Source organism: Triturus cristatus, chromosome 11 (genome assembly GCF_964204655.1).
Source record: "Triturus cristatus chromosome 11, aTriCri1.1, whole genome shotgun sequence".
Taxonomy (NCBI): domain Eukaryota; kingdom Metazoa; phylum Chordata; class Amphibia; order Caudata; family Salamandridae; genus Triturus; species Triturus cristatus.
The window spans coordinates 1,008,986,653-1,009,006,227 of NC_140594.1; positions in this window are offsets into that span (position 1 = coordinate 1,008,986,653).

Here is a 19,575-nt window from a genome sequence, read left to right on the forward strand (position 1 = left end):
TCCTGATTATTTGATGTCCAAACAGGTTTTTCCTCTGTGGGTGGTCATATGTTTCGCGATGGCATATGTATTGTCCATGTTTTGAATTGCACGTGTATGTTCCATTATATGTTTTTTTAGGGGGCATATCGTGCTTCGAAAATATTGTTTTCCACAAAAGCATTGGAGCATGTACACCACATATGTCGAGTCACATGTTATGGTTTCCTTTATTTCGAATACTTTTCCAGTGAGATCTGTTAAGTTCTTCAGATTTCTTCCAATTTTGCAGGCCTTGCATGTTGTGCATTTTGAGAAGCCTTTGGATCTTAACTGTAGCCATGACTGTTTTTTTGGTTTCAAAATGACTCCTCACCAGATGGTCTGAAAGATTTGGTGCTCTTCCGAATCATATCAAAGGCCGATCTCCTATGGTGTTGCCTATATCCGGATCTTTTTTTAATACATTCCAGTATTTGGTCACTGTTTTTTTTATTTTGGGACTTTCTTTACTATAGGTGAGTATCAGTCGTGGCTGACTGTCATTAGATTGCGTTGTTTCATTAGTGATTTCTGTGTTACAATTTGTACTTTTTCCTTCTTTTTCTTTTCTTTCTTTTTCTTTTTTGTTCACCAGTGTGTCTGCTCTGGTTTTCTGTCTCACTTTAATTTCACCTCGTTTGATGTCTGTATATTTGTATCCATGTTGTAAAAAGCGTATTTTGGTTGCTTCGAATTTCTTTTCCATTTCCTGTTCTTCCAAGCAATTTTTCTTCATCCGTAATAGTTCTCTATATGGTATGCTCTTCTTTAGTGACTGAGGATGAAAGCTTAGTCCATGAAGCAGACTATTTGTAGCTGTCCTTTTTCTATGCACTGTTGTGTGCATCTGATTATCTTTGATCTAGATCTTGGTGTCAAGAAATTCAATCTCTTTGGAGCTTAGGTTGTATGTGAATTTCAGGCCAACATCATTATCATTCAACTCAGTAAAGAAAGCCTTAAATTCTGTTTCAGTTCCCTTCCACAACAAGAGCAGATCATCTATGAAACGCAGCCAAAGGGCTACGTTCGTCATGTGATGATCGTTTTCTTCTCTCCAAGCTATGTTCCTCTCCCACCACCCCATCATGAGATTCGCATAGCTTGGAGAGAAGGAAACTCCCATTGCAGTACCACAGCATTGTGCATACATCTTCTTATCAAATAGGAAAATATTATTGTATAGGCACATTGTTATCATATCAATCAGCATTTTAGAATGCTCTAGTTCATTCATTGGTCTCTGCTTTAGGAAATATTTAATGGCATTCAATCCCCTATCTTGGTCGATTGAGGTGTATAACGACAACACATCGATTGTCACCAGGAGGTAAGTTGGTTGCCATTGGGTGTCCATCAATATGCGCAAAAAGCCCCCAGTGTCTTTTATATAAGAACTAAGTGTTGTAACAATTGGTGCTAGATAGAAGTCCACAAAGGTTGACACATTCTCATACAGGCTTCCACAGCTTGAAATTATTGGGCGCCCTGGTGGTTTATTTAGTGTTTTATGCACTTTCGGAAGAAAGTAAATTGTTGGCATGATTGGATTCTCCACCATCAAGAAATCCTTCTCATCTTCTGTTATTAGACCCTTTTCTTGCCATATATTTAATTTCTTGTTCAGATCTGACATTAACTCGTTGGTGGGTTTCTTAGATAGAGCTTTGTAGTTTTTTGCTTCATTAAGTTGAAGCATCGCTTCTTCTATGTATTGTTGTTTATCCAGCACCACAATATTTCCGCCTTTGTCGGCCGGTTTTATTTCAATCTCATTATTGTTTTTTAATGTTTGCATGGCCATGCGTTCAGTCCTAGTTAGATTTTCCCGGTTGTTATTTATTGGAACATTTTGCATCGTCTCCAGATCTCCCAGTATCAGATCATAGAATACATCGATTTTATTTCTAGGATGGGGGCCGGGCAGAACTTTGATTTCTTTTTAAAATGAGTTGGTATCCGTTTGTCCAATTGTATCCCCATTTCCCCCAATATTTGGCTATCTGTCAATGGGAGGCATCTGTTTCATTCGCCAGTTCATATGCAATACGAAGATGTGGTGAATCTGCTATTCTATAGATCCCTGGGTCTTACATGTCCATTGATTGATTTGGATCATATTTAGCAAAAAACCTTTTAAGTTTTAATTTTCTTACATATTTGTACAGATCTATTTTCATTTCAAATGGGTCCTGGTGTTTTTCAGGACAGAATGATAGTACTTTATTAAGAAGATCATTTTCAGCTTTTGTTAAGGTATATTTTGATAGGTTGATGACTTAGTTAGGGATATTGAGACCTCTTGATTTTATTTTCTCATTACTGTGCGGTTCCTCTAATTGTATCTTCCACTTTTGCCGCTTGCTTCTTCTTGTTTTCCTTCTTGGTCTCTTGAGGGAAAGGATCCCCTTCCCCTTGTCCTGGTCCTCCCTGAACCTCAGCCTGTTGTTTTTCCTCTGGGTGTTTGCTGCTCCTGATAGAGCAGCTTCATTTCCTCTAAAAAAGAGAATTTTCGTAGACCTGTTGATCTTTGTTCCCCTTCACTCAAGTCAGATTCAGATTTGCTTCTTAGTTGACCAGTGAGGGGGTCAGCACTTACTTTCTTCGTTCCCCATTGTTGTTTAAAGATTTCGAACCTTTTCGCAAATGTAAAGATGGTTCCAAATTCGTAGTCATCCTCGTCCCTACGAAATTTTCACAGTTTCTTCTCCTGTACTTCATTCTCATGCTTTTCTAAATTACGTTCCATGTCAGCTCGCAGTTTTTTTGTAACCTCATTGTTTTCATTGGTTGCCAAAATCTGGGTTTCAATTTCCATTATCTTTTGGTGTAGCTCTTCTACATACCTTTTTGCATATTTTATAATTATGTGCATCATATTTTTGGAGCATTCCATATTGCTCCTGCCCCACTCCTCTAACATTTCTGGTTTGGTATCAAGATGGTTTGGAAGGGTAAATATGCAGAGCCCTCTTGGTACCATCCCACATTCGATATATTTTTCAAGTGTTATAATTTCCCAGCTCCCTGAGGTCTCCTTCCGTAATAATTTCTCTAGTTGTATAAAGAGATGTTTAATGGTAGTAACTTGAGGTTGGAATGTCCTGTCCATTTCATTTGTATTCCTAGATGTCGTTGCTCCCCTTTGGAACATGCTCTCTGCTTTCGATATCCTTTTTGCTTCTCTTTCCTCCCTTTTCAAGGACAATGTTATTGTTGTTTATAGCCCAGATTTTGTGTTGCAGACAGTATGTATAGCCCGTTTCTATTTGTTTTGTATTCATTTTTCAATTGATTAATCCTTTCTTTTGATACTGTTAAGGACCAAAACCACACTCCTTATGGTTCTATTTAAGAGCAGGGAAGTTTGAAGTTATCCCTGAGTCACGATTTACTTAAACACCATCAAGAGAGGAAACTCTGAGAAAACGTGTTTATCTCCGTTAGCGCGTAACTTGTAAGTAGTTATTCAAATGCGCTTTGACCATACTGCAGCATATACGACATGCATTAACAGACATTGTGGTGCTCTTACCTGGGAGACTCCCGCCGTCTCAGCGTCCTCCGACCCCAAACGTCGGCGCTCTACCAGGTCTCTGTAAAGCGTTTTGTCGTTTTCTCCTTTTTTTGATTTCCCGCTGAATTGTATTCTTGTAGATGAATCTGTTGCGAGTTCCTTCAGTGTATGCCTGTAATGGCCCCAGCACAGATCACCTACATCGCATTTGCCAGTCCTTTCTTGCAGGGGAATCAAATTTCAAACGCTGGGCTCTCCTCTATTCCGATATTTATCTGTCCTCAAACGTCCATTTAACAGTGGGAGCACTTTTCAGTCGGTGCCTGCGTCGAGACCAGGACAAGGTCTCGCAATGTTTACTATCACAAAATAATGGTGCAGCACTTCTCTTGATGGTACGATGTTATTTATTCAAATCGTGTCTTACTCCTACGCGTTTCGAACCGTAGTTCCTGATCACGGTAGAGTGTTACCTTAGTCCTTTTACAATTTTTACTTTTATATGCTTACTTTACTGGTGCATTATGGGTTTGGAAGTGTATCTTTAACCATATTCAACAAAACTTTATTTACCAGTTGGCTAAATTGACTCTCGCATGGCTAGTGGACAGGATGTCATACCGCAAAGGGTATGTTAGATGTTACATCCATCATGCACTCGTTCTTAAGTAAGGACAGCGCGCATTTCATGGAAGATCGCAATTCGAATTGTTTTGATTTATTTATTGCAGAGTTTTTTGTAAGTTATGTTGTTGTATTTTGTGAAGAGGAAGTGAGAAAAAGTATACATGGATGTCTGTGCTGACTACTGCCGTCAATTTACACTGCACACAGTAGTGTTCACAATTCAGATCGGGTCGCTATTGTAGATGACGCAGTCCTGTAGGAAAAACACATTGCTCCAGTGTGCTCTGTCCGCACTACTCATACGCATCATCGCAGGCTCCACATACGGTTTTTGTTGCTTCGTGTACTGCAAACTGGACGGCTCAAGTCAATGTCACGTGGCTGTGGGCCCTTGCTGACCACTATTTCTGGCCTACACTGTAGACAGCAGTGTTCACAATTCAGATCAAGTTGCTATTGCAGATAATGCAGTTCTGTAGGCAACAGACATTGTTCCTAGTACAGCCCGCCCGCAGCACGGATCATCACTGGCTGTGCACATGCTGAATGCTTTTCATGTGGCTATCTGAGTGCATTAGAACTGATGGACCCTTTATGATACAATCTGTTTGTGTATTATTTCAGATCTACTGCCTGTATCTCAGTATACCACAAGTCATGGTTCTTTTACGATAGAATCTTTTGTGTATTATTTCACATCTACTGTCCCTACCTTACTGCAGCACAAACTATTGACCCTTTTATTATTGAATCTGTGTGTGTGATCCAATGATTACTCTTGTAGTTGATGCTTGCAGCAACCATTCCCTGAGGGCTGGTTTACACTCACCCCACACGCATTCAGCACAGACGTCACTGGATATGTGATCCTGGTAATAAAAAGGAGCCGAGCGCACGTGCCCGTACCCTCTTCCACTATCTATCTGTTGTGCAAGAAGGTAGTAGTGTTCCCAAAATGGGAATGGACCGCACATCAAGCAAATGTAAAGAAAAAGGCAAGTAAGAGGCGTATATCGTGAAGAATACCTATCGATCTAAAGGTGTGCTTAGTAGCCCAAAAGCACTTACTACCCTAAAGTGCCATAAGCAAATTGAAAACACAAAATGCCGGAAAGTTATCAAAAAAGGTTGGCTTGAACAGCACTCCCATAAGTAATACAATATGTCGTTCACACTGATCATGCGTTTTACTTTTTCTCTGGATACTAGCTTATAGACGTGACTATGTCACCGTACGCTGTGCCTGCTCACCTTCACGTGAAATCCTGTTGAGTATTGATTTTGCTCCAGGGGGCTCAGAGCAAGCTGCGTGCATCTAATTTTATTCGTCTTGCTCTCTAATTCTTATATGTTACGCTTTGACTACATCTCAAACTGAACGGAGACATTATAAGCACGACTTGCTCAAACGGAGGATTCATTCATCGGATACTTTTCGTGGATCTTGAATTCATTAGTTACGCAGATTAGAAATCTCTTTGAATGCATCTCGTACTTTTCTATTGCCTTGAAAAAGTAATTGTACTCATCTGGTACAGACGAAACACATGTTGGCTGTTATCCTTATTCAACATGTACTGAAGATCAATAAAACCAACAACACAATCAGAAGTTTGGTGGATCCTTATTTCATCATTTGGAACTTTTTGGATATCCTGCATATAACATAAGGACTTTGGATATAATACATAGTATACTACTACTGGTCTGTGACAATTGTTTAGTGTGAACGACCTAGTGTATTACTTATGGGAGTGCTGTTCAAGCCAACCTTTTTTGATCACTATCTATCTGTGTCCATGTGTTCATTATCTACGCATGATACTGCCCCTGGGCCGTACCACATTACATTGTGCTGTGCACAGTGTATGCAACCATGTTACCTCTGGCAGTGGGGAAGACTTCGGTTATGTAACTTTTAGGGGCATGGCTATCACAGGTGGAAGGCTACTTTACAGACCATGAATATTGATGAAGATGATGGTTGCATGTTGTGTGTAGAGTAAGATATGTGTACATAGCAAAAGGTTTTCAAAAAAGCTCTCTAAGCAGAAGAGGTATGTCTCATCAAATGCTGTAGAGAGAATGACTCAAATGGGTGGCGTTCTCCAACTGCTACTGGCTGAAGACAGCTGAAATGCCAGAAACTGGTCCTAGGAAGCTTGTTTCTGGTCCATGGAAGACATAGCTTGGCAGTTCGAGCTGGACTGTTCCCATGAGGCACAGGGTCAGACTGATTTGCATATGGCCATGTCTGAACTGGGGTGGCAGAGTGGGCTAAAGAACGGTGATGGATTAAACCCAGATCAGTTGACTGGGGGTGAGTGCTTGCAATGTTCAACACTCCGTCCATCATTTCCTTTGGTTTTGCTTTATTCGCCATAAGTTGGCAGGGTATGCTCAGACGTGAGTCCCTTGCTCACTTTGCCACTGGATTCAAGCAAGCCTGGCTGAAGACGGCTGAAATGCCAGAAACCGGTCCTAGGAAGCTTGTTTCCGGTCCAGGGAAGACATGGTTTGGCAGTTCGAGCTGGACTGTTCCCATGAGGCACAGGTTAGACTGATTTGCATATGGCCATGTCTGAACTGGGGTGGCAGAGTCGGCTAAAGAACGGTGATGGATTAAACCCAGATCAGTTGACTGGGGGTGAGTGCTTGCAATGTTCAACACTCTGTCCATCATTTCCTTTGGTTTTGCTTTGTTCGCCATAAGTTGGCAGGGTATGCTCAGACGTGAGTCCCTTGCTCACTTTGCCACTGGATTCAAGCAAGCCTGGCTGAAGACGGCTGAAATGCCAGAAACCGGTCCTAGGAAGCTTGTTTCCGGTCCAGGGAAGACATGGCTTGGCAGTTCGAGCTGGACTGTTCTCATGAGGCACAGGGTCAGACTGATTTGCATATGGCCATGTCTGAACTGGGGTGGCAGAGTGGGCTAAAGAACAGTGATGGATTAAACCCAGATCAGTTGACTGGGGGTGAGTGCTTGCAATGTTCAACACTCCGTCCATCATTTCCTTTGGTTTTGCTTTGTTCGCCATAAGTTGGCAGGGTATGCTCGGACGTGAGTCCCTTGCTCACTTTGCCACTGGATTCAAGCAAGCCTGGCTGAAGACGGCTGAAATGCCAGAAACCGGTCCTAGGAAGCTTGTTCCCGGTCCAGGGAATACATGGCTTGGCAGTTCGAGCTGGACTGTTCCCATGAGGCACGGGGTCAGACTGATTTGCATTTGGCCATGTCTGAACTGGGGTGGCAGAGGGGGCTAAAGAACAGTGATGGATTAAACCCAGATCAGTTGACTGGGGGTGAGTGCTTGCAATGTTCAACACTCCGTCCATCATTTCCTTTGGTTTTGCTTTGTTATCCTTATTCAACATGTACTGAAGATCAATAAAACCAACAACACAATCAGAAGTTTGGTGGATCCTTATTTTATCATTTGGAACTTTTTGGATATCCTGCATATAACATAAGGACTTTGGATATAATACATAGTATACTACTACTGGTCTGTGACGATTGTTTAGTGTGAACAACCTAGTGTAATGCTGTAGAGAGCATGTCTCAAATGGGTGGCATTCGCCAACTGCTACAATGGGAAATGTTATGAACTAATCAAATGCTTTTTTTTAAGGTCACATGGCAATCGCGCACCCAACGTGCAAAGAGACCGCACCCGTCGCAATTTTGAGAAAATATATTTACAGTTAGAAATATATAAATGTTTAAAATATTTTAGATTATCGCTTGCTCTCATATACACTTTAGAGTTATTTAGATATAGTTTTGAGACATAAAGAAACTAGCACACTGTCAGCGCTTAGGACGTATTTCTTAAAAGAAAGGCAAAACTGATTTCAACTGCATTAGGAGTGTGTTTACAGCAATCAATAAATGGTTGACCCCCTGTGTTTAAGAGTGCGTCGTACTGCGCTATGAAGCCCCGCTGGGTGGAGTCGATGATACATAAGATATTACATAAATAAATATAAGGGGGCTGTTAACTTTGGTATTCTGTTCAGAGGTGGGGGTCTGTCCTTTAACTGAAGACCCAATAAGAGATGGCAGCTAACACTTGTTTGAAGAGGTAACCCCTTTCACTGGACCTATTTACCTCTCTTATCACAAGAGCTGGGCCCCGCTGTCCCCAAACTAACCCCTCCAGCCACCTTTTCAGATCTCTTATCCGTCACCAGCGGCCTCCGCCCAAGCGAGAGACATTAAACCTCTGTTTGCACAGTCGGGCTGAGTGTCTGGTGTCAAAGGACGGCTGGTTATACAGGGGCTTGTTCACAGGGCCTCAGCACCCGCTTTGAAGAGAAGTGAGGCATACACGCCTGCATCCTGCAGCCAGCCAGCCGAGCGTGGTTCGAGTCACTGCATGCTGAGCCGGAGGCAGCCGCTGCACTACAGAGTAACACTTTTGGCACGCATGCGCACGATGTAAAGCATCGCGTGCATGCAAGAGTCTGGACAGGTCAGGCAAAAGAAAGTGCGAATGCAGGCAGCCAATCATATGAAAAAAGCATTTACAAATGCAATAGGACTCGTATTTATGCGAGTCCTATTGCATTGTAAACAAAAATGCGGGCGCCGAAGAAGGCAGGAATGGGAGTGGGTGGGAAGTAAAGGGGCTGATAGCCATGGAAGGATAAAATTAACGTCATGGCAGTAAGGAGGCGGGACTAATACGCCAGCAACCAATGAGAATGCAGCATTTCTGATTTGAGCCAACCAAAAGCATGGGCAGAAAGTGGGCGGAGCTTCCCCCACAATACTGTATACAGCATCTCTCGCGGAGACAGCGCATGCGCTGCCTAGGCGAAACCTAAAAATGAGGGAATGGCGTACCCAGCTTCTGCCGCGAGATTCGCTATGCCCCCCTGGGAGTTGTGGTCCGGGGCAGTCCGCGGTTAGTGGCCGAGGCTGTGCAAAGTAATGTGAAGGCTTCCCACGCCGCGGGAGGCCCGCCAAAGCTTTATGCGCCAGCCGATGCCCAGGTGTTGCACGGCTCCTGACATGAGATTCGCTATGCCAACCTGGGAGTTGTGGTCTGGGGCAGTCCGCGGTCAGTGGCAGTGGCTGTGCAAAGTAATGTGAAGGCGTCCCTTAGTGTCTGTGTGGTTGGGTGGGGGTGTGTGTTACTCTGTGCATAGATGTTTGACTGGGTTATTCACTAGTTGTATGGATTCAAAAGTGCATCTGGGAAGGGCTGTATGGGTGAGTTAATGTGTGTATGGGTGTCTTCATGAGTGAATGAATGTCTCAGTGGTATATGTGTGAGTAACTAAATATGTTTTAAGGCAGTATATGTGAGTGTTGGAGTATATGAATTACTATATGTGAGAGTAAGTTATTTGAAGAGTGGATGTATAAATGAGTGTCTGCTTGTATCAGTGATTGTAGAACAAAGTAAGTATGTGTTAGTATCTGCATAAATAAGTGATGTGGTATGTCTATAAATAACAGAGTTGGTGTGTATAACTATATACATGAGTAAATGGGTATGTGATTTATTCTTTGCATGACTGTCTAGGTGTGTGAGTAGCTCTATGGATGTGTGGCGGAGTATGACTGTATGTATAGGTGTATGAGTGCATATTATAATACTGTATTGATGAGTAACTGCATGTATAAGTGCCTGGATGTGTGTGTAGACCTAGGAAATAGTGGGTGGTATGTAGTATCTGGCATTGTTGTGTGTATGGTTTCAAAAATAGTAGTCTGCATTTTAGAGTGCGTGTGTCAAAGTTTATATTAGGGCATCAGTATGTGCATCAGATTATCACGTGGATGATGTCATCAGTGATGTCATCAGTGATGTCATTTGAGATGTCATCAGTGATGTCACTGACCATGTCATGGGTGATGTAATATGTGACGTCATCACCAGTGCATTGCGGGCACACAAGTTATAGTTAGCTCAACTAACTATAACGGGCGAATTTCTCTGGTTTTATATGAGTCAAATGTCCAACTAACTATAATGTCCCTGAAACCTATGGTTTTTTAGTGAATTTCAAAGGTTTTTATATGCTAATTGCTAACTATATCGTCTGTAAAACCTATGGTTTTTTCAGTGAATTATATATATATATATATATATATATATATATATATATATATATATATATATATATATATATATATATATATTCAGATTTCACCAGTACAAATACATAGAAATTCAGCAGTTATAATTACCTGAGGTAACTATAACTTATGGCAGTGCACTGCTTATGACCTCACATATTACATCACTCATGATATGTATGGTCAGTGACATCACTGGTGACCTCTCAAATGATATCACTGATGACATAATCTAGTGATTGTGTTTTCGAAAAGTTTCTGAGTGTTAAACATATATACTAAGGTGATCCAAAAGTTAAATTAGTTTACTTTGTGTACTACTAATGAGTGATTCTATTTAAAAACATAGATTATGAGAGTTTCTGTTTATGTCTGTGTTAGTGTGTGTGTGTGTGTGTGTGGCTGTAAAGGGTGAATAATTTGTTGTACGAGTTTCTGTATGGTTAAGTGAGTGTTTGTGTATGGGTGAGTGACCAGGTGCATGACTGTCTGTATGGGTAAGTGATCAGGTGCATGAGTGTCTGTATGGGTGACCATGAGGGTACATGAGTCACTGTATGGGTGCATGAATGGGTGTGTAAGTGGGTTTATGGGTAAATTTGTGGCTGTATGGGTGAGTCAGTAATTGAGAGAGAGGCTCTATGGGAGACTATGTGGTTGTCTCTGTGACTGTTTATGTAACTGAATACATGTGTTAGAATCTGTATGAGTAAGTGAGTGGGTGTGTGAGTATCTGTATGGGCGAGTGGGTGTGTGAGTGGCTCTATGAATGGGTGAGTGGGTGTATTAGTATTTGTATGGGTTTGTGAATGGGTATGTGAGTGGTTGCATCAGTGACTGTAATGATGCATGGGGTGTGAGTAGGTATGTGAGAGGTCCTATGGATAATTTCATTGTTTTGCAACTTTCTGCTCATTTCTAATGTTAATCCTGCCTATTCCTGCTCGTTTCTGACCTTTACTTTGCCTTTCTGTGCATTTCTAACTTCTATTTTACTTCTTTCTTCTTGGTTTCGACTTTATTTTGCCTCTTTCTGCTTGTTTCCAAACTCTATTTTGCCATTTTTTTTGGGTCATTGCTGGTCTTTACTTTGCCTCTTTCGGCTCCTTTCTGACCTTTATTTTGCCTTTCTGCTAATTTCTGATCTCTATTTTGCCTCTTTGTGCTTGTTGCTGCCCTTTATTTTGCTTTTTCTGCTGCTTTCTAACCTATATTTTACCCCTTGCCGCTCATTTCTAACCCCTATTTTGCCTCTTTCCGACCTTTATTTTCCCACTTTCTGCATATTTCCGTCCTCTATTCTGCCTCTTTCTGCTAATTTCTTACCTTTATCTTGCGCCTTTCTGCTAGTTGCTGACCTTATTCTGACTCTTTCTGCGCATTTCTGACTTTTATTCTGCCTCTTGCAGACCTTCATGTTGCCTTTTCCTGCTCATTTCAGACCTTTGCCCTGCCTCTTTCTGAAAATTTCTGACTTTTTTTCTGACTCTTTCTACTTGTTGCTGACCTTTGTTCTGCCTCTTGATGCTCATTTCTGACCTCAATCGTACGCCTTTGTGCTCGTTTCTGACTTCTATTCTGCCTCTTTCTATTAGTTTCTCATCTTGATTTTGCCTCTTTGCGCATGTAGCTGACCTTTATTTTGCCTCTCTCTGCTTGTTTCAGACCTTTATTGTGTCCTTTTCTTCTAATTTCTGACCTTCATTCTGCTTCTTTCTGCTCGTTTCTCACTTTTATTTGGACTATTTCTGCCTGTCTCTGACCTGTATTTTGCCTCTTCCTGCCTGTTTCTGACCTCTGTTCTGCATCTTTCTGCTCATCTATTACCTTTATCTTCTGCTTCTTCCTGGCTTTTATTCTGTCTCTTTGTGCTAATTTCTGACCTTTATTCTGCCTATTTCTGACCTTTGTTTTGCTTCTTTCTGCTCATTTCAGACATTAATTCTGCCTCTTTCTGCTCATTTCTGACATTTATTCTGCCTCTTTCAGCTTGTTTCCAGCCTTCTTGTTACTCGTTTCTGACTTCTATTTTGCCTTCTCCTGCTTGTTTCTGATGTTTACTCTGCCTATTTGTGTTTGTTTCTGACCTCTATTTTACCTCATTATGTTTGTTCCAGACCTCCATTTTGCCTCTTTCTTCTCTTTTCTGACCTTTATTTTGGTATTTCTGCTAATTTCTGATCTCTATTTTGCCACTTTCTGCTCATTTCTGATGTTTATTTTGCTTCTTTCTGCTTGTTTCTGACTTCCTTTTAGCCTCTTTCTGTTCATTTCTCATCTTTATTTTGCCTCTTTCTGCATGTAGCTGACCTTTATTTTGCCTCTCTCTGCTTGTTTCAGACCTTTATTCTGTCCATTTTTGCTAATTTCTGACCTTTATTCTGCTTCTTTCTGCTCGTTTCTCACTTTTATTTGGACTATTTCTGCTCATCTCTGACCTGTATTTTGCCTCTTTCTGCCTGTTTCTGACCTCTGTTCTGCATCTTTCTGCTCATCTATTACCTTTATCTTGCCTCTTTCTGCTTCTTGCTAGCTTTTATTCTGACTCTTTGTGCTAATTTCTGACCTTTATTCTGCCTATTTCTGACCTTCGTTTTGCTTCTTTCCGCTAATTTCGGACATTTACTCTGCCTCTTTCTGCTCATTTCTGACATTTATTCTGCCTCTTTCAGCTTGTTTCCGACCTTAATTTTGCCCTTTGCTACTCGTTTCTGACTTCTATTTTGCCTTTTTCTGCTTGTTTCTGACCTTTATTCTGCCTATTTGTGCTTGTTTATGACCTCTATTTTACCTCATTCTGTTAATTCTGGACCTCTATTTTGCCTCTTTCTTCTCATTTCTGACCTTTATTTTGGCTATTTCTGCTCATTTCTGACATCTATTTCGCCACTTTCTGCTAATTTCTGACCTTTATTTTGCTTCGTTCTGCTTGTTTCTGACTTCTTTTTAGCCTCTTTCTGCTCATTTCTAACCTCTATTTTGCCTCTTTGTGCTCGTTGCTGACCTTTACTCAGCCTCTTTCTGGTTGTTTCTGACCTATAGTCGGCCACTTTCTGACCATTGTTTTGCCTCTTGCTTCTCGTTTCTGACCTCTATTTTGCCTCTTTCAGCTAGTCTCTGGCCTCTATTCTGCCTCTTTCTGTTTGTTTCTCATCTTTATTTTTCCTCTTTCTTCTCATTGTTGAACTTTATTTTGCCTCTTTCTGCTTGTTTCTGACCTTAATTCTGCCTCGTTCTGCTAGTTTCTGACCTTTATTCTACTTCTTGCTGCTTACTTCTCAACTTTACCTTGCTTCTTTCTGCTCATATCGGACCTCTATTTTGCCTCATTCTGCTCATCTCTGCCCCTTTATTTTCTTCTTTCTCCTAGTTTCTGACCTGTATTTTGCTTCTTACAGCTTATATCCAATTTCAATTTTGCTTCTTTCTGCTCATTGCTGTTCTTTATTTTGACTTTTTCTGCTCCTCTCTGGCCTTTGTTTTCCCCCTTGTTGCTCGTTTCTGACCTCTATTTTGTCTCTTATTGCTCATTTCTGACCTTGATTTTCCCTCTTTCTACCTGTTACGGTCCCCTATTCTGCCTCATCCGGCTTATTTCTTACCTTTATCTTGCCTCTTTCTGCTCGTTGTTGACCGCATTCTGCCTCAATTCTGCTTGTTTCTGAACTTTTATTCTGCCTCTTGCTGACCTTTATGTTGCTTCTTTCTGCTCATTTTAAACCTTTGTTTTGCCTATTTCTGAAAATTTCTGACCTTTATTCTGACTCTTTCTGCCTATTTCTGACCTTTGTTCTGCCTCTTGCTGCTCATTTCTGACATATACGTTGCCTCTTTCTGCCTGTTACTGACTTCTACTCTGCCACTTTCTGTTTGTTTCTCATCTTTATTTTTCCTCTTTCTGCCTGTTGCAGACCTTTGTTCGGCCTCTTTCTGATAATTCCTAACATTTAATCTGCCTCATTCTGCTAGTTTCTGACCTTTTTTTGCCTCGGGTTGCTCGTTTCTAACCTCCATTTTGCCTTTCTGCTCATTGCTGACCTTTATTCTGCGTCTTTCTGTTGGTTTCTAATCTTTATTTAGCCTCTTTCTCCTAGTTTCTGACCTCTATTTTGCCTCTTTTTGCATTGTTCTGACCTCTATCATGCCTCTTTCTGATTGTTTCTCACCTTTATTTTGCCTCATTCTGCTAGTTGCTGATCTTTATTCTGCCTTTTTCTGCTAGTTTCTCACCTTTGTTTTGCCTCGTTTTGCAAGTTTCTTACCTTTATTCTGCCTCTTGCTTCTAATTTATAACCTTTATTTTGCCTCTTTGCTCGTTTTCAACCTCAGGTCTGCTCTTGGTGCTTGTTTCTCATTTTCATCTTGCCTCTTATGCTTGTTGCTGACCTTTATTGTACCTCTTTCAGATCATTTTTGACCTTTATTCTGTCTTTTCTGCTATCTCTGACCATTATTGGACCTCTTTTTGCTCATTTCTGCCCTTTATTCTGTCTCTTCTGCTTGTTTCTGACCTTTTTACTGCCTCTTTCTGCTTGTGCTGGTTTCTGACATTTATTCTGTTCATTATTGCTCAATTCTGACCGCTTTTTCCCTCCTGCTGTGTGTTTCAGACCTATATTCTGACTCCTGCTTTTTTCTGACCTTTATCTTGTGTCTTCTTGTCATTTTTTAACACTATTTTGCCTCCTTCTGCTTGTTTCAGATCTCTATTTTGCGTCTTTCTGTCTTTCCGTTAATTTCTGAACTATAGTTTGCCTCTTTCGGCTAGTTTCTGACCTCTATTTTGCCTCCTTCAGCTTGTTTCTGACTTCTATTTGGCCTGTTTCTTCTTGTTTCTGACCTTTATTGTGCCTCTTTTTGGTCATTTCTTACCTCAATTTTGTCTCTTGCTGCTCATTTCTCACTTATATATTGCCTCCTTCTGCTTGTTTCTGACCTCTATTTTGACTTCTGCGAGAAGTTGGCCTGGCATATGCTGGTCACTAGTTAAAGTGGCCACCTTGCACCAGTCCAATTCGACTCTTATGGTAGATAGGTTTAGGAAAACATTTTAAAGGAAGCTATCCTAGTGGTAGCTGTGGAGAGCAGCCTTCAGGATTAGTCTCAGAGGAAGGTAAAGCAGCTTGTTTTACCGTATAATCTCTTGAATTACTAAATGAAAGGACACCACACAGGTATATATATAAAATATATATGTATTTATTACTAGACACACTCTACTAATCTCTTTATGAGATTAGAAGTCAGGGACATATGCACAAATCAACGTTTCACAACAAATTAAGCACTTATAAGGCTGTGGCCCTAGGGGCGTACCAGACCATATACAAAAAATGAGGTATAGGAAGAACGACTTGAGAAGGGAGAAGGCCTAAGGTCTTCAGAAGCGCTGGGGCCTCACTAATTCACCCAAGGCAGGTAAGTAAAGGACCCACGGGAGACGCATGCAGTGTGAGAACACAGCCGCGGATCCCAATAGACTTCAATGGAGCAAGTCGCGGTTGGAATTTTAAAGTTTTAGGATACTTCGGGAGAGTCTACAAGCAAGTCACTTACAGGGTAAGTAGTTCGAGAGCCAACACACACAGGAGCACCGGAGTGCTCGAGTTACCTCACCCAGGGAAGCCGGGTGCATAGGTGTCTTTTGGTGTCGCGTCGCGGCGTCGTTTTCAAAGGGAGCGAAAGAAGACTTGCTGCTTGTGAAGACAAAAGAAGGGTCCGGTGGAATCCAAGGATGGATTCAGAAGAAAGAAGACCTGAAAGCAGAGGAGACAGTGTTCAAAGTCACTTGCCAGTGACCCGGGTCCAGGAAGCTGGATGCCCACAGTAGTCAGGTGATTTCAGGTGATCATGGGTGTCTTGACTCTTCAGCCACGAGGTCCAGGAGGTGTCGATGACAACCAGGAGCTGGATTAGGAGTATCCCACAAAGTCTGCAGCTTACTGAGGTGTTGGCAACCGGATTGGAGCCAACAAGCCTTGGCAACAGCAAGTCTTGTGGAAAGTGAAGAAAGTCAGCGGTGCAAACCAGCAAGGTCTGAGGGACTCACCCAGCAAGGGTAAGTCAGGGCAGGCCTGGAGCAACCAGGGGAGCCCTTTGGTTCTGTGGAAAACTCTTCAGGGGACCCACAAGCCAACTGGCAAGGGATCGTGAAGACGCCTTGGGAGGATTTGCTTCACAGGAGCCCACGGTCGAGGTAGGCCTCTGATCTTCAAAGGAAATCTTGCTGGAGGCTTGGACCACATGTGGTCCAATGCACAAGTTCATAGAACGTCATGAAGGGGTTGCACTTGACAATAGTGCATGGTACCTGGGTATTGATGTTCCTCGTCACTCGTGGGGTCCACTTGCTTCAGCTTTGCTGGGATCTCACGATGGCCGTCGAGAAGTCTGGAAATCTACTTCTGGGGCTGCAGGGACTTCGGACTCTGGTGGGAGCGGGAAAGTTTGCTACCGTTGATGCAAAGTTTTGATGCCTGCCAAGCAGGGGAGTCACTCCTAGACTCCAAGGGAGATTATTCAGTCTTCCAAAGGTAGTGGAACATCAAAGGTCCAGGATTCTTCTTCAGAGTGTCGTCCAGGGATATCTAGTTTGCAATGGCAAGGGTTCCCTATCTTATACTACAAGGAAGGGAGGGACTAGCTCTATCACCACTCCTATGGGAGGGTCAGGGGAGTGGGTGGCTACACCCACTTCCCTTTGTCTAGTTTCACACCAGGGCAGGGGCTGGTAGCCCCTGAACCGGTTTGAGCTGGCATATGCACAGAGGAGCCTACTGCTCCCCCAGTGCAGGACTTTAAAGCACTCTAGGAGTGCACCCACGCAGCCCCAATACACTAAATCCTGTCTGGAAGGTGGTTACACCTCCCTGTGACAGGATGCCTATTGTTGGGCCTCCTCCACTGCGAGGTTTGGTCAGAAGCAGGAGGGCAGCCCAGTGTCTGTGCTGGTGGCATCCATTTTGTGATGCCAGGGCTCTTTCAGGAATCTTCTGTGTTTCCACAGTGGGTACATGTCTACCCCTCTAGAAGGGTGGGATCATACTCACACACCAGTTACTGGTGTGGGGGTATGATTCCAAAGCGTTTGACACCAACCACGACATGTTTTGATGCAGTCATCCCAGAGTTACCATTTACCGCGAGGTTATAATGCACTTTAGAGTATATGGTTTAACCGCATCCACAAACAGCCACAGAGAATGGACTCTGAGAGCTGCAGAGGGGCCCTACTCAGGCCGAGGCACCCCCTCACATGGAAACCAAGCACCCTGCCCTCAGGATTGATAGGGCCTGCCTTAGGGGTGACTGAAACGTTTATATGTGTGTGTATGGTGAGATATAGGGAACCTATATCTCAGTGAGGAGTGCTAACACTACTTCACCCAGGCTGCAGTAGCAGGCCTATGGTGTCAGATTTAGTCTGCTTCCCAGGGGTGGCATAATACATGCTCCAGCCCCTGGTAGGCCTGTGAAGTACCTATGACCTTGGTACCTAAGGTACCATATACTAGGGCTCATAAGGTACCACAGTATCCAATCACTAGTGCATCTAATATGCACTCCAAGTTTTTTAGAGAGAACAGAGAGGCTGGGGCCCTGATTATCAGGGACCCAGCCAGACTATAGCCAGAAACCAGTGTTATCATCAGAAAAAAAGTGGGGGCAACATAAGTGCAAATTCGACTCTCCTACAACTTCTTATTTCAGAACTTTATTTTTCCTCTTTCTGATAGTTTCCGATCTCTATTTAGCCTCTTTCTGCTTGTTGCTGTTCTTTATTTTGCATTTCTTTGCTCTTTTCTGACCTTTATTTTCCCCCTTGCTGCTCGTTTCTAACCTCTATTTTGCCTCATTCTGCTCGTTTCTCACCAGTATCTTGCCTCTTTCTGTTTTTTGCTGACCTTATTCTGCCTCTTTCTGCTCATTTCTGACCTTTATTCTGTCTCTTTCTTACCTCTATTTTGCCTCTTTCTGCTCATTTCTGTCATTTTCTCTGACCTTTATTCTCCCGCTTTCTGCTTGTTTCCGACCTTTGTTCTGCCTCTTGCTGCTTGTTTCTGACCTCTATTTTGCCTGTTTCTGCTAGTTTCTGACTTTTATTCTGCCTATTACTGCTTGTTTCTCATCTTTATTTTATAACTAACTGCTCGTTGCTGACATTTGTTTTGGCTCTTTCTCTAAGCATTACTGGTCTTTATTCTGCCTCTTTCTGCTAATTTCTGACCTTTATTCTGCGTCTTTCTGACCTTTATTTTGCCTTTCTGCTCATTTCTGACCCTTGTTCTGATTATTTCAGATTTTTTTTTAAATAGCAAAAGAATAAAAAGTTATTTATAATTTCTTTTAAAAATATATAATATATAAAAAAGTTGATTTTAGACAGTCATATTTTCCATAAAGAACTGTGTCTATCTCGTTGTTATTGTGTGCCTCTGTATTTCAGTATGTGCACTAGTGAGTACATGGATGCTTTAGTGTACAAATGAGTGTGTGTCTGCGTGCATCAGTGTACCTGTAAGTGTATTAGTATATGCATGAGTGTATAATTGGGTGTGCTTGTGAATGTATTACTGTGTGCCTGGTTGTGTCAGGGTATGTATGACTGTGTGCCTGAGCGTGTCATTGTATGTATAAATCTGTGCCTGGGTTTGTCAGTGGATGGATGAGTGTGTGCCTGGCTGTGTTATTATATGAATAAGTGAGTGCTTTGGTGTCTCAGTGTATGAATCAGTATGCATCTGGGTGTGTTACTAATTGTATCAATATGTGCCAGCATGTGTCACTGTATGCATTAGTATGTACCTGGGTGTGTTAGTTTCTTTATTAGTATGTAGCTGGGTGTGTCAGCATAGGCTTTACTGTGTGCTTGGGGTGTCAGTGTATGCATTACTGTTTGTCTGGGTGTGTCAGTGTATGAATAAGTGTGTGCCTGGGTGCATTAGTGTATATATCTGGATGTGTTACTGTATGCATTAATATATACCTGAGTTTATTATGCATTAGTGTGTGCCTGGGTGTGTCAGAGTATGCATTAGTGTATCTGTGGGTGTGTCAGTGTATGCATTGAGTGTGAAACTGGGTGTCTCAGTGTATGCATCAGTGAGTCTCTGGGTGTGTCGGTGTATGTATCAGTGTGTGCCAGGGTGTGTTAGTATATGTATCAGTATGTGCCAGGGTGTGTTAGTGTGTGCATCAGTATGTGCCTGGGTGTGTCAGTGTCTGCATTAGTGTGTAGCTGGGTGTGTCAGTATGGGTATGTGAATGCTTATAAGGGTGTCTGTATGGGTATGCCAGAGGGTGTGAGAGACTGAATGGG